Source organism: Malaya genurostris, chromosome 2 (genome assembly GCF_030247185.1).
Source record: "Malaya genurostris strain Urasoe2022 chromosome 2, Malgen_1.1, whole genome shotgun sequence".
NCBI classification, from domain to species: Eukaryota; Metazoa; Arthropoda; class Insecta; order Diptera; family Culicidae; genus Malaya; species Malaya genurostris.
In genome coordinates, this window is record NC_080571.1 from 81,120,528 (window position 1) to 81,134,965 (window position 14,438).

General features: G+C 37.0%; 1 protein-coding gene across 3 annotated transcripts in view; it reads right to left on the minus strand.

The window, feature by feature from the left end:
* Positions 1-14,438, minus strand: part of LOC131427989 (protein tincar) — a 420,815-nt gene that overhangs the window by 353,997 nt on the left and 52,380 nt on the right. The gene's annotated exons all lie outside the window — the stretch shown is intronic.

A 14,438-nucleotide genomic window follows, 5' to 3' on the forward strand; every position in this document is an offset into this window, starting at 1 on the left:
GAGCTGTCCCACTCTTGTTGCCATCTGCGTAGAGAAACGGCTTTGGAGGCCCTACGGGCGTTCCTGTCTCCTCGCATGCTGTAGCACTCCGCGTCTTCCTTCACTATCAGACCGATATACATCATACTTGCAACCACGCAGGCCGCACCCCTCGATACAGTGCGGTATGCACTGATCACGCGAAGACACATCAGTCTTTGCGTACTCTCCAGTATCTGTGCGTTGCGTTCCACATTCAGTGCCGACGCCCATACCGGGCTGCCGTACCTGAGAATCGAAACTGCTGGAGGAACATAAGGTCCGCCGTGAGTAGCACTGCTGCAACCGTACTAGGTACGAGGTTATCGAATCGTGGGAATGACTGGTTTGACGGCGAATGTCAGCAGTTGGTCGAAGAGAAGAATGCAGTAAGGGCGAGGATGCTGCAATACCGCACTAAAGCGAACGAGGAAAGATACAGACAGGCGCGGAACAGACAGAACACGGTTTTCCGGAGGAAAAAGCGCCACCAGGAAGACCAAGATCGCGAAGCGATGGAACAGCTGTATCGCGCAAATGACACACGGAAGTTCTACGAGAAGGTGAACCGCTCACGTAGAGGCCACACGCCACAGGCCGAAATGTCCAGAGACACCAGTGGTAACCTTCTCACGAACAAACGTGAGGTGATAAACAGGTGGAAGCAGTACTATGACGAGCATCTGAATGGCGAAGCACAAGATACAGAGAACGGTACAGGAATCAATCTGGGTGCACGCTCAGCCGACGACAGATTCCCAGCTCCTGATCTGTCGGTGATAAGGGAGGAGATCGGCAAGCTGAGGAACAACAAAGCCGCGGGCAATGACCAGTTGCCAGGCAAGGAGGAGAGGCACTGGCTAGAGCGCTGCAATGGATGATTTCTAAGATTTGAGAGGAGAAGATTCTACCGCAGGAATAGATGGATGGAGTGATATGTCCCGTCTACAAAAAGGGCGATAAGCTGGATTGTTGCAATTACCGCGCAATCACATTGCTCAACGCCGCCTACAAGGTACTTTCCCAAATCCTTTGCCGTCGTCTATCACCAATAGCTAAGGAATTCGTAGGGCCGTACCAAGCGGGATTTACTGGAGCCCGCGCCACTACGGATCACATATTCGCGATAAGACAAGTACTCCAGAAGTGTCGTGAATACAACGTACCCACGCATCACCTATTCATTGACTTCAAAGCGGCATACGACACAATCGATCGAGAACAGCTATGGCAGATAAAGCACGAATACGGTTTCCCGGATAAACTGACGCGGTTGGTCAAAGCAACGATGGATAGAGTGATGTGCTACGTCCGAGTATCTGGGACGCTCTCGAGTTCCTTCGAATCTCGGACAGGGCTACGGCAAGGTGATGGACTCTCTTGTATCTTGTTCAATATTGCCCTGGAAGGTGTGATTCGAAGAGCGAGGATCGACACGAGTGGCACGATCTTCCGAAAGTCCGTACAACTTTTTGGCTTCGCTGACGATATTGATATTGTGACACGTAACCTTGAGAAGATGACGGAAACCTATATCGGACTGAAAGCTAAAGGTAGGCGTATCGGACTGGCTCTGGAGAAGAAACACTTCGCCTCCCACCACGAATATTGATAGACGGTGACGATATCGAGGTGGTTGACGAGTTCGTGTATTTGGGCTCACTGGTGACCGCCGACAATGACACCAGCAGAGAAATACGTATTTTGGCAGGGAATCGTGCGTACTTTGGACTCAGAAAAACCCTTCGATCGAGAAAAGTACGCAACCGCACGAAATTGACCATCTACAAAACGCTCATTAGACCGGTTGTTCTCTATGGCCACGAGACCTGGACTATGTTGGCAGAGGACCAACGCGCCCTCAGTATTTTCGAAAGAAAGGCAGAGTGCAGATGGTAGATGGAACGTGGAGACGGCGTATGAATCACGAATTGCAACTGCTGCTAGGAGAACCACCTGTCGTACGGACAGCTAAAATCGGACGTCTACGGTGGGCTGGGCATGTCATAAGGACGACAGCCCAGTGAAAATGGTTTTAGAATCTAATTCGACTGGTACAAGAAGAAGAGGAGCGCAGCGAGCAAGGTGGATCGATCAAGTGGAGGGTCATCTCAGAAAAGTCATGGCGACGAGCAGCCATGAACCGAGTTATGTGGAGACGTATTCTTGATACAGCAAGGGACACCTCAGGGCTTTAGCTATTAGGTAAGGTGAGGTAAGTATGAGGAAAAAAGTCAAAAAGGTGACCCGAAACTTCGACTTATTGTTTCACAAACAATAAGAGAAAATAGTATGGAACACGCGCTTTTGCAAGGGAGTTTTTTAATGGCTCAAACCCCTCCGAAACTTAAAAAAATTATGTTATGAAAACTCTTCTCTAAATATATTTTGCGCCAACTCGGTTTATTGTCCCAGAAAGTCACTTTGCATACTTTATTTTTCTAAAATTGATCCAGACTGTCTTTCGAAAAGGGGTAACATATTTTAAACAAATTATTTTTAAAAGAGTTATTATTGGAAATGATAAGTCCAACAAAAAAGTGTTATACTAGTGGCTCTCACAAAATCAGTCAAATTTTTCAATAAAAATATTGTAAAAAATCCTTATCGAGTCCTAAAGACTGTCCCAGAAAGTATGGACGCACTTTGATTTCGCTGTAAATAATTCACGAGTGTTAAATATTCAAATTTTATTCGATATACTGATAATATTAGACTACAACAACAGAATATTATTCTCAACATTTGCTACTTAGCCATTGTAGACTAGCTGGCGCACCTTCTTGCGAACGTTCCTCATTAAATTCCGTACAGACTTCTTGGCGACAAGTTTTGACACTTTTTTCCAATCTTTTTCGAACTGTTAAATGGTTTCGGCTGCCGAGACATGTTTCCTAAGATGTACCTTCGTTAATGCCCAAAATTCCTCAATTAGTCGAAGTTGTGGGCAATTTGGTGGATTTATGTCTTTTGGGACGACATTTTTGGTAGTATACCATTCTACCGTTGATTTCGAGTAGTGGCAAGAAGCAAGATCTAGCCAGAAGACAACAGGATCCTTGTGGCTTCGAATCATGGGTAGAAGTCGTTTTTGTAAACATTCCTTGATGTATATTTTGCTGTTCATTGAAGCAGTGGTGATGAAGGGTTGCGAAATCTTACCGCAGCTACAAATTGCTTGCCAGACCATAGCTTTCTAACCAAATTTTTCGACTTCAATCGATTACTCGGACTGGTTTAACACTTGCCCTTCTCGCTACGTATAATATTGTGGTCTCGACAAGGATTTGTAATCGAGTTTCACGTAGGTTTCGTCGTCCATGATTATGCAGTTCAAATTTCCAGCAAGAATCGTATTGTACAGCTTTCGAATCCTCGGCCTGATCGATGCTTCTTGTTTCGAACTACGTTTTTTGAAGATTCAAACGTTCTTTAACACGACGAACATTTGACTTCGAAGTGACCACTTTTTTGGTTACATCCCGAACTGAAACCTCCTTCTTTGGTCGCCTTCAGTATACGTTTATCCAACTGAGGGTTAGCAGGACCTTTTTTCGACCCGTTCTCGTTTTATTCTCAAAGGTGTTTTCCTCACCGAACTTCCTGATTGCATTTCGCACGGCTTTTTCACTTACTCCATCCATTTTTGCTATCTTTTTCAGTGACAATCCGTGTTCTGTGCACCATTTGTACACAATTTTTCGACGTTGTTCTGCTGAAAGTCCACGCATTTCGAAACAAACTAATGAAAACGAATAAACAACTGCACAAGTGGCTAGAGAAGAGTGTAAACAACAGAACGCAGCCAAAAAATTGACAGATTCTGAACCATTGCGAAATGGCAGCGGTTTTTGGTTGCATCCATACTTTCTGGAATTGTTTTTACACTGAAAAAAAAATTATGTAAAAAAATTTAAAATCGTTTTTACAAAACAAAACCATTATTTATTTTGATAGAATTTTGATCCAAAAAAGGTGATTAAATCACTTACCAACTGATCACACATTGCTAGAAAGGTAAATTCAAGGATAAAAGTTTTTCAAATAAAAACTATTCCTTGTCCAAACTGAATTTTTTATCCAGTGTCTTTTTATTAAAAACAAAACTAAACTCAAAGCCATAATCATCCAAGATTGCAATGAATTTCAATTTGTAAGAAAATTTAACCGAATACCCTATTGCTAGTTGCACAATATTTGCAGAAAGTATCAGTACTGGATCCGAAAAAGGTTTTGTTGGAAAAACAACGCCCCTCTTACAATATATGGAAGGTTGACAGGGAACATAATTATCAATGTTGGGACAAAATTTCATTCAAATAAAGAATAGGGTTTACTTTAACTTGACTTTTTTTAACACATATGTGTTTTTCAGTGTAAAATTCAATTAGTAATTTTTTCATTAGAAAATTCAACTTTTTTTAGAACATCAACAGCACAACAATTTTTTGTAGGATTTGTCATTTTCCTACTCTAATAATTTGCATAAAAAATTGGTAAAGAAGTCTAGTCCTATTCAAAAGTTATTCTAAATTCTTTCTGGACAAATAATGTGAACAAAGTGGCTTTTTGTGATAAAGTCTATACGCTGCCAACTCCGAATACGATTTTGCGCGAAACTCGTCAATTCGAATCCTACACTGAAAAAAAAATCGGGTTTTGAAATTTGAAGTCGATTCACAAAAAAAACGCCACTTTCGAATACAAAGAAACTTTGTCCCAAGGTAAGTAATTGTATTCCTTTATAACCGTCCATGTATTAAAAGGCGGGCAGTTTTAGAAAAAAAGTGGTATAACTAAAACCTTTTCTTGTCCATTACTTATATTTTTTGCAAATATTGGGCTACCATTATTTTTTGAAATCTTCTCTCTTGAGATTCATTGAATTTTTGAATAATAATAACTTTCAGTTTAGTTTAGTTTTCGATAAAAAGACGATGTTATTTTTTTTAATAATATAAAACATGTGTTTCTTTTTCGTAAATTGATTTTAAATTTTTAAAGTCAATTCGATACGGAAGTTTTTCGTTCGTTTTTCAGTATTTTTAAAAACACAATAAATAGTTTCAATTTTTGTTCTTCAATAGAAGTCACAGAATAGCGGAAGCAAATGTCGTCCTAATGCAATAATCAAATCATGTAATTAACTGGGATGCGAAGTCCCCTCTTGTGACTGAACACCAAAATTACACCTTTGCAATGTAAAAATAATTCATACTTCAATAAGTATGAATTATGTTGAAAAATGTTAAAAACCATTCGATCATTACTCCTAGCTAATAAAATATGGTGTTAGCTTTACATGAATTGCTATAACTCCGGGTGAGGATAAATCACATTTTCGAAAGAATAATTTTTTGGCTTATTGTAGGTTTTCACTCACTCAGTCAGTCACGAAATATCTACTGTTCAGCGTCCCGTCCGGAATCGTGTTATTTTTAATGGAACCGCACGAGTACAGGGAAAATCACGTTTTACCAATTTTCCCTAACAGCTTTGTTAAAACTATTTTAATACAGAAAAGAAATATCACATAATAACACCAAACCAGCACAACCTGCCAAAGTGCACGGGTTAACCACCAAATCACTCGGGTGCTAAACCAGAGCGACATTTAATCACAGTTGGTTTCACTGAAACCTCAAACCACTAACCGACAACCACGCTTAGGAGCTTATGCATCCGTTTCCCACCCGTCATTCTACTTTGGTTTGTCCCCGCTCCACGTATCCTTCTGATACCAACGATCAAATTGTTGAACTTTCCCGTGTAAATCATTCCACACTGGAAGGCCGGCCGACAGTCCCGCGCGCCACTCGTAGAATTCCGCAGGCCGAACTTCCCAAACTGTATATGTATAGTCGTTCCTTCGAAAATGAAACCCGGACGACCACCTGGTGGATTTGCATTCTGAATTAGCTTTCCGAACTAGCGGCAACATGCGGCCAAAGCTTGGTTTGTGAGGCACATGGGGACGAGTAGGAGGTCGGTTCAGATTGAGTTACAAATGTTTGCTTGTTCTCTGCGCGGCTGTGGTTACAGGCATTGCTTTCAAAGTTGATGGACTGACCTTTTGCTTCGAAGAAATGTAAGTACCTCTCATCAATGTGACATCTTATTCAGAAATTTGTTCCGTTACTTTTCGTTTAAAATCGTGAATTACGTTCCATTAGGCAATGGCAAGCAATAATTATTAGCACAAATTTTGAAATTTTTAACTGAAAACATCTTTTTAATAAAGCTCAAATGCAAAACACATGTCTCATCAAACATCAATCATCTGTGGATAAATCGATAAAAAGCATTCCCAAATGGCAGTGTTGTCAGTAGTGGTGTTGAAAATGCTTAGAAAAAAATATATTCCATTTCGTGATCCAGACAAAATTTTTTTTTTTGATTTATCACGAATTCAAAAATTGTCGCCACGAATATTTTTTGTCGCAGCAGTATTCATGCAAAAAACCTGTTTTAATCCACTTAGTGGTGTAAAGATACCTTTCTCATACCAAACATACTGTCATATATAATACTGAAATTTTCTTCAAAATAATTCAAATTCAATTCTAAAAATACTTAGCTGTAATTAATCTAATCGTGAGAACTGTTTTTTGTTTTTCAAAATTTTGTCTAATTTTTTTATAATTGATCAAAAACGCAACCCTTAAGGGCTGAGGCCAGTGTGTTTTAGGGTGATTTAGAGGGCTATTTTCACGCTTCAAATCTGTTTTTCTCAGAAACGGTGACGAATATCAAAAAAACTCAACTGATAATCTCTTAGAAAATTAATTTAGATTATTCTATGAAAATTTCAGAATGATTCATCGACTTTAGCGGTCGGGAAAGTCCTTTTTCTGAAGGAAGAGTTGCATAGCTGAAAACGGCAACTTTAAAACTTGTTCATTGAATATCTCGCTTTCAAAAGCATGGATAAAAAATCTATCATGATAATGTCTAGATAATTTAATTTAGATGCGATTATTGCATAAAAACATATATGTTACCGCGATAAAACTGAAGTGAATGTTATTTTTGTGAAGATAAGTCGATTTCTATGGCGGCACCATTTTTTCTGTTCCAGCTTCCTGGTAACGTAAAGAAACATGAGAGAGAAATAAAATCGGCTCAGAACGGCTGCCAAACAAGCGGTAGCTTTATTGGATTTTATGTGATGTAGTCAAACTTGTAACCGAAAGTATCCAAACTTTCTTGGCCACCCGGCCCATCGAGAGTCATTTTGCACATATGCGAGAGAGCATGGAGAGAAAGGTAATACGCAATTTAGGAATTCCTTACAAAACCAAAGGACCATCCATTGAAACCTAAGTTTGTGAGAATCGATCAACCCCTCGCTGAGAAAAGTGAGTGAGTTCCATTTGAGAAAATATGACCACTGATTCCTGTGCCTCAGGTATCGGAAACTGGAAACCAAGATAGCCGAAATCAATTTGTTTGGTCGTATATTGATAATGACTATCATCCAATTTCGTTTGAATCTAAGTAGTTATGTAGAAATTGGTCACGCCATCTCTGAGAAAAGTGAGCAAGTAATTTGAAATTGAAATTTTTACACTAATCACCTTATAATTCCGGACCCGAAGGCGGATCCAGATAAATTTCAGGATTTGTTAAGAACCATAAGACCTTTCTTTAGAATCTAAGTTTGTGAACATTAGTTTCGAAATCTCTGAGAAAAATTAGTACACATGTATTGATTTTTTGCACATTTTGCTCCGTAACTCCGAAACCGATAGTCTGATCCAGCACTTATTTTGAACATTTTACCCCACAATTCCGGAACTGGAAGCGGAATTCGAATAAAATTCAGAAACTTTGGGACCATAAAACCTTTCATTTGAATCTAAGTTTGTGAGAATAGATCCAGCCATCTCCGAGAAAAATTAGTGCAAAAAAAGGTTACATACACACGTACACACATACATATACACACAGACATGTTGCGTGCTCGACAAACTGAGTCGAATGGTATATGACTCGGTTCAAAACTCAGTGATAACCTTTCTATATGAGAAAGGGAAAAGAATAAGAATAAGAAGAATTCTAATTTTTGAAACATCATTAAGTCACTACTCTTTTAACTTCATAAAACTTTTTATGCAATTGACCCTAAAACTGGGAATAACGGTTTAGAGTCCAGTTTATAACATTTTTTACGGTTTTTGTTCCGCCGGTTTAAGTGACGGTGTACAATATTGAACACACTTTACCCTATAACTCTGGAACCGGAAGTCGGATCCGGATAAAATTCAGGAATTCCGCATGGGACCACGAGACCTTTCACTTGTATCTAAGTTTGTCAAAATTGGTTCAGCCATCTCCGAGAAAACCTAGTGAGATTATTTGACACATGCATACACACACACAGACATTGCTCAGCTCGATGAACTGAGTGTTATTGATGTTACTCCACCACGACGGTATTACTGAATAAATTTCAAATACATCACGAGAAAATTGTGCGGTAAACAGTTTGAACGTTAACGTCACTTATACCATTATATCACCGAAATCATAATTGACAGCCATTTGAACTTCAAACCTGTTTAATGAACACAGAGTAGCAATAAAACGAACCTAACCTTTTTGAAACGTTGATTCCGAATCAGACAGTGATACTGATAACGATAACGACATTTTTAAATTCTAAGTAAAACCAAAATTTTTCTTATCAAAAATCATTCGTTTCCAAACTCATTATAATATCTACAATAAACATGTGATATGAAAATATAATACTGACTATTTTTATTTATTGTGAATCAAAAAAACTGCTTATTTCCACCCCTGGTTTAAAGTAAGTTGATTTGGCATCCTGCCTCTATGCGCCCATCACCCTAGAATAGTATCAGCCCAACAATGACTGATATCTTACAAAGAAAATCAATGCTTGCGGTTACTTCTAGGAAAAAGCTTATTATGAGAGAATGTATAGCCCTTGAACTGTAGTATAATATTTTATCGTTAAATTTTAAAAAGCACCAATAAAATTAATACCGAATGTTCTTCTAGCATCAGGTTTAGACTATAAACTTTCCAAATAAATTAAAGATTTTATTGTTTCTTTAATTTAACTTTTCCGATTAATTTTCTAGTTCTTGAAAAATCATTGAGTTTTTTTATGTGGAACACATCTTTATTTTCTATATAGTGGTGCAAATCAGAAACTCAAAGAAAAATACACGTAGAAATGTGGTCAGGTTTTAAACACTTACAGCTCAGTCTATTTTGTATTAATGATAATTATTATTTCATCTTTTAATTGGAAATATTTCTAAATTTTGATTTGAATGTATCAAGCAATTTTCAATTATATATGATTGAAATTTTGATTAGTAGCGGACAATGTCCTTTTTTTGTCTGCTAAAAATCTCCGGCATACCGGATTTCTCTGCCATAGACGACGGTTTTGAGGGAGTAAGCGATTTATCAAAGGGGAAAACTCTGCTCTGCTCTGATGGGTCAATCGATGCAAAAGCGAAGCTGTTGGAAGCACGCGAATCTATAAATAGAAGCGAAATTATAACTAACGTTAAGGTTAATTTTGAGTACCTATGATTAATTTCTATTTTATATAAGATGAATTCGATTAATCATGAGAAAAAGTTTTTAGCTTCACCAGCTTCGCAGAATGGTAGAGAAACTTCATGTTATAAAAATACAAATCAAGACAAACAGAGTCTATATTCTGGATTCAAAAGTGTGACGATTGATTGAAAATGTCGATCATTAGAATATTTGATTGTCTTGTTCCACATCAACGGCTCGAACAACCCCTGGGGCTGATCGTTGTAGTTTTTGTTTCAGTTTATGTTTTATTTATAAACTTTCTAATTGATTTCGTTCAACTTTTTCTTGTACACCATTTTTAGATAATTCGTTGTTTACAAGTTACCACGATTTGTCATTCAAATGGTACACTTCTACAAAAACCTGGGTTCTTTAAATTACAATTGCAAATATCTTAAGAACAGCTACATATACAAAACCCTTTGACAAAATTTCCTAGTTAATTGTAATCTGCAGTACGTTAAGAGAGCTATTTTTGTGACATACGTATTTCCAAATGAAGCATGAATCTCCGAGATTCGGTTGAAAAGTTAATGTTCAAACTGGTTGCCTAGTCTTCAATTTGAAGAAGGGCAAAAATGAAAATCCGCAAAAAGTTTGATCAACTAAAACAATAAAACGATAGCTGTCGAAGAACCCGGATATGCGAGAACACAAAATTTAAATTCCCCGAACAACGTGCGACAATGAAGCAGGGAAGCCTTTTAGTGTTTGGAATGTGGCCGGGAACCTAAAAATTATGTTCTTTAACCCCTCCCACGTCTCGAACCCGTCTCATAATTTTCCTTTGTTAATTGTAACCCTTAGAACCAGCATTGCCAAAACGGGAACAAAAACAGCCGTGGAACCACGTAATTAATTTCATTCTGGCTGTGTGTAATTTATCAGCCAGACACACGCGGTATAATTTATTCAATTTAAGCTGGGTCGAATGTTTTCGTGTACATGCCAAAATTGATGCCGGCACGGTTTCGGCAACAGTCGTGTCAGCACGACGACAAATCGACGGAATCACGTGGTTGTAGCCCCAGGCGGTGTACCAAATGTTACATTCGGCAGGTTCGATAGAGGGATAAGTTCGTCTGTTGATCGACGAGTCCCATCGAAATTTGCATATGACAAGAGTCGTACCGAAATCAGCATAGTGAATGTTGGCTCCCTCGTGATAAGAATGTATGTACTGTACTTGAACTTGACATTTTTTTTTAAACGTATCATTTAATGATCTGAATTAGAGAGCAGGACATTTTGATATTTAACAAATTTGGTTTTGCACGACCATAACATAGCCTCACAAAAATGAACATGAATTTTTTGACAGTCGCCGTGTATTTGTTTACAGTTTAAAAGTTCATCAGATGTTCATCATTTGAATTTGAAAATTGCAAGTCGCCCCACACTAAACAGATTTGTACAAATATCGCTTTACTGGATGTTTACTGTTTACTGGATCCTCAACCTGAAGGGTTGTTTAGAGCCAGCAGGATCGTACCATCATTCAATGGTTCTGTATGCTATAAATCGGCTGCGACGTCTGTTGAAACAAATTCAACGAAAGGAATGTCACACCAAGGCTTTGGCTTTTTGTTTTGTATAATCATCATAGTGATTCAAGTTTTTCTTTGAATCATGCGAAAAATTTTTATATATCACTTATTATATATTTTTGTACTGTTTTCGAGTATTCTTACCAAAAAGTTACCGAACAAATCAGAACCATATCCATCCGCGTCCACAAAAGTCGTATTTAGATGATAAATTTTATTCCGCGGCTTTTTCTCTTATCTATATATTGGGTATTGAGGTTTCTATGCAGGAAGAAAAATTAACGGCGGCCCTACTCAAAAATGGGTGGCCAACACGTTTCCTGATGAAAACAAAACAATATGTAAAAGCGATTCACACGCAGCATCAAGCGACTATCACCTGCATGTAACGATTACAGAACAACATTAATTTAAGCAATTCATAGGAAAGGACACTACGTCAAGTTCACGGAACATTTTAACGTCGGATACGTGGATACGTCGGATATTCGGCTAAAAAAATTATTGAATTAATCTGGACGTCGACCGAAGTTGATTGATCGTCTGAATCGTGTTTAATGCATGCGTTTACTGATGAAAACAAACCAATCTCATTTGCATTTGTGGTTGTAAGTGAGCTGTCAGAGAGCCTAATTCCTTACAAAATCAGCCTTGTTCCTCACCAAATCAGACTTGTTTTTAATATGATTTTAACTCAAAAATATTCAATACGTATTTTCTTTGTTTCAATATTATACGTGAAATTTTTGAGAAATGATTTTTCGAAGCTCCGCGTTCACAAAAGAGATTTCAACTTATTTCAACAGTCTATACCGAAAAATCTAATGAAGATACCAAAAATTCGTTCAAGCCTAGAAATATTCGTCTTTCCCTTAGCTTTCAAATATGCGATTCCAAAAAAATTTTCTTATTGCTTATTCAATGAAAAAAGTGAAAAGTTAATAAACAAATAAAAAAAAATTCAAACTTGTGCCTAATTTTTGTTGAAAACAGTAGCTGACTCAATTCTGGCAAAGTTTTAGTTTTAGAAGAATTCTTATGAGCTTTGCCCAAAAAAAACATTTTTGTTCTTTTTCAAGATTCAAAGACAAGTTTTTTGAAGAACTCCTTGGTAATAATAATGATAAAATAAGTTATATGAAAAAGGTATTAAACACCAACAGGTTTTTTTTCTTCAGTTTTACAGAGAATAATGAAACTAAGTATCAAAAAATATGATTTTATGGACTTCATTACAACTCGAATGTTGCCAATAATGTTTCATGAGTTTTTTCTTAGAAAACAAAATCGGGTGCCTTAGGCCACTGCTCATGAACAGGGGCAAAAAGAGCAAGAATTAGCAACGGCCCTGAAAAGTGCCATTTTGGATAAAAAATGAGGTAAGAAGTCCTCAATTCCTAGAAAGTCAGTAGCAAAACGCTTGCGTCAAATTTCGAAATCAGTTTTGCTTATGTTAAATTTTTTTTTGAATTTTTACTTGCATGATATTGTTTATCATAATATACGATATAAATTATAATAAAACTATGAATTTCTGACAAAACACCAACCTGAACTTTTTTGGCCTTTATATGGAACAGAATTATTCAGTTTTATTTTTTCATAAAGATATTTTTATTTCGGCTCATATGCGCTTAAGTTTAACGTGGCTGTTTAGCAATGATAAAAAAATATTTTTTCTTATGACTGTATCTAGTTGTCATTTTCTTCCTTGGAGGAGAGGCGTTTTAATTGCTATCCAGCGAATGAGGGGGAAGCAGCACGGAGAACCCTTCGATCATAAAATTGCGATATCGCAGTTTTTGATTTTTGCGATAGTTGATTTGACTAATTTCTTTTTGATTCAGCCAATATGGTTTTTGATTTGTATATATTCAAGTAGTTGAAAAATATGTTGTTTTGAATGCTGTCAAATGCCGGAGACAGTTGAAAGCAAAACAATAATCGCAATGCAAAATCAACAACTTTTTTAGTTGAAATCTGTTCGCGTCGCTTCAAAATGTCAATGAAAACAACATTGATGGTTAAAGCGTTTGGTGAAATTGTGTTCATTCGATTTGAAAAATTTATGATAACAAGTGTTTATCTAACAGCGGTGTTGTGATAAAGTTAACCTTGTGTAAGATGAGAAAGATTTGGTGACAAATTAGAAAATGTTAATAAATGATCATCTCGTAATCTTTCAGGTATGCGCAAAAATTTTATGCTTCAAATTCGATCATTGATTTACTTCCAGCAGACTGTTTTACTTCCAGCTGTTTGATACCGATGATGATGTTCATGCATTAGCAATAAAACGCTTTTTGACATGAATTTAATATATAAAAGTAACAGGAGCGAAGGGTTTCAAACACACAGAACGCTCTGCGATTGAATGGCGCGTTTGAATTTCCGTCGCAAAATTCCAATTCCCAGCGGTTGATGCACCCAAGCTCATATAAATTGACTAAAATTATCAGTGCATAACTTTAGTTCAACCGTTTGAAGGCATCATCTTTCAATACTCACTTTAGATAAATCTAATAATTTCGCTAATTTACTCGCCCCTCCGGGCACTTTTGCTGATTAAAAACGTTTTTCTGCATCAATCATTTCCGATCGAATCAGAAGTATTTTTTTAGAATTTAGATCTTTACTGATCTCGACTTGACATGATCATGATCATACAAAAATCAAAATTACTTAGAGATCAGATCAGTTCTGATTTCGTAATGATAATTTATTCTTTGGTTAAGATCACTTGAAATCAACAGTGATCGGTGGTTTTCCCAGCCCTAATGTCAATATAAAATACTGTTTATATTTTAACAACGATATTTATTTCATGAATCTCAACATACCGAACTTATTTCAAATAGATCATGACGTGTATCAGTAAGTATATTTTGATTATTTTCGTAAATCAATAACATTGTTTGAGTTGATTCAACTATTTGCAATGTCTAAAACAAATAAAACCGATTTATTTTTCAACTAACAGAATTTTGTTTCAATAACAACACCAGTTATTTCAACTAAAATATTTGTTGAAATTGAAAGGTATGTGTCCTCACTAATTGACAGCATTTTTTTTTTTCAAACAGCAAAATTAGTTGTTTCAACCATCATCTCTGCTAATCGAAAAACAAAAATGACAGTTTAGTTAAAACAACAACCGATTAGTTGTACCAAATTTTAACCAATCGAATTCAGAAAATCAACTAATATTCTGGTTGAAATGGGATCGCGGGTAGTTCCGTGAGTGATTCGTTATTCACGTTCTGTTGTTCACTACACGGTACCCGAACG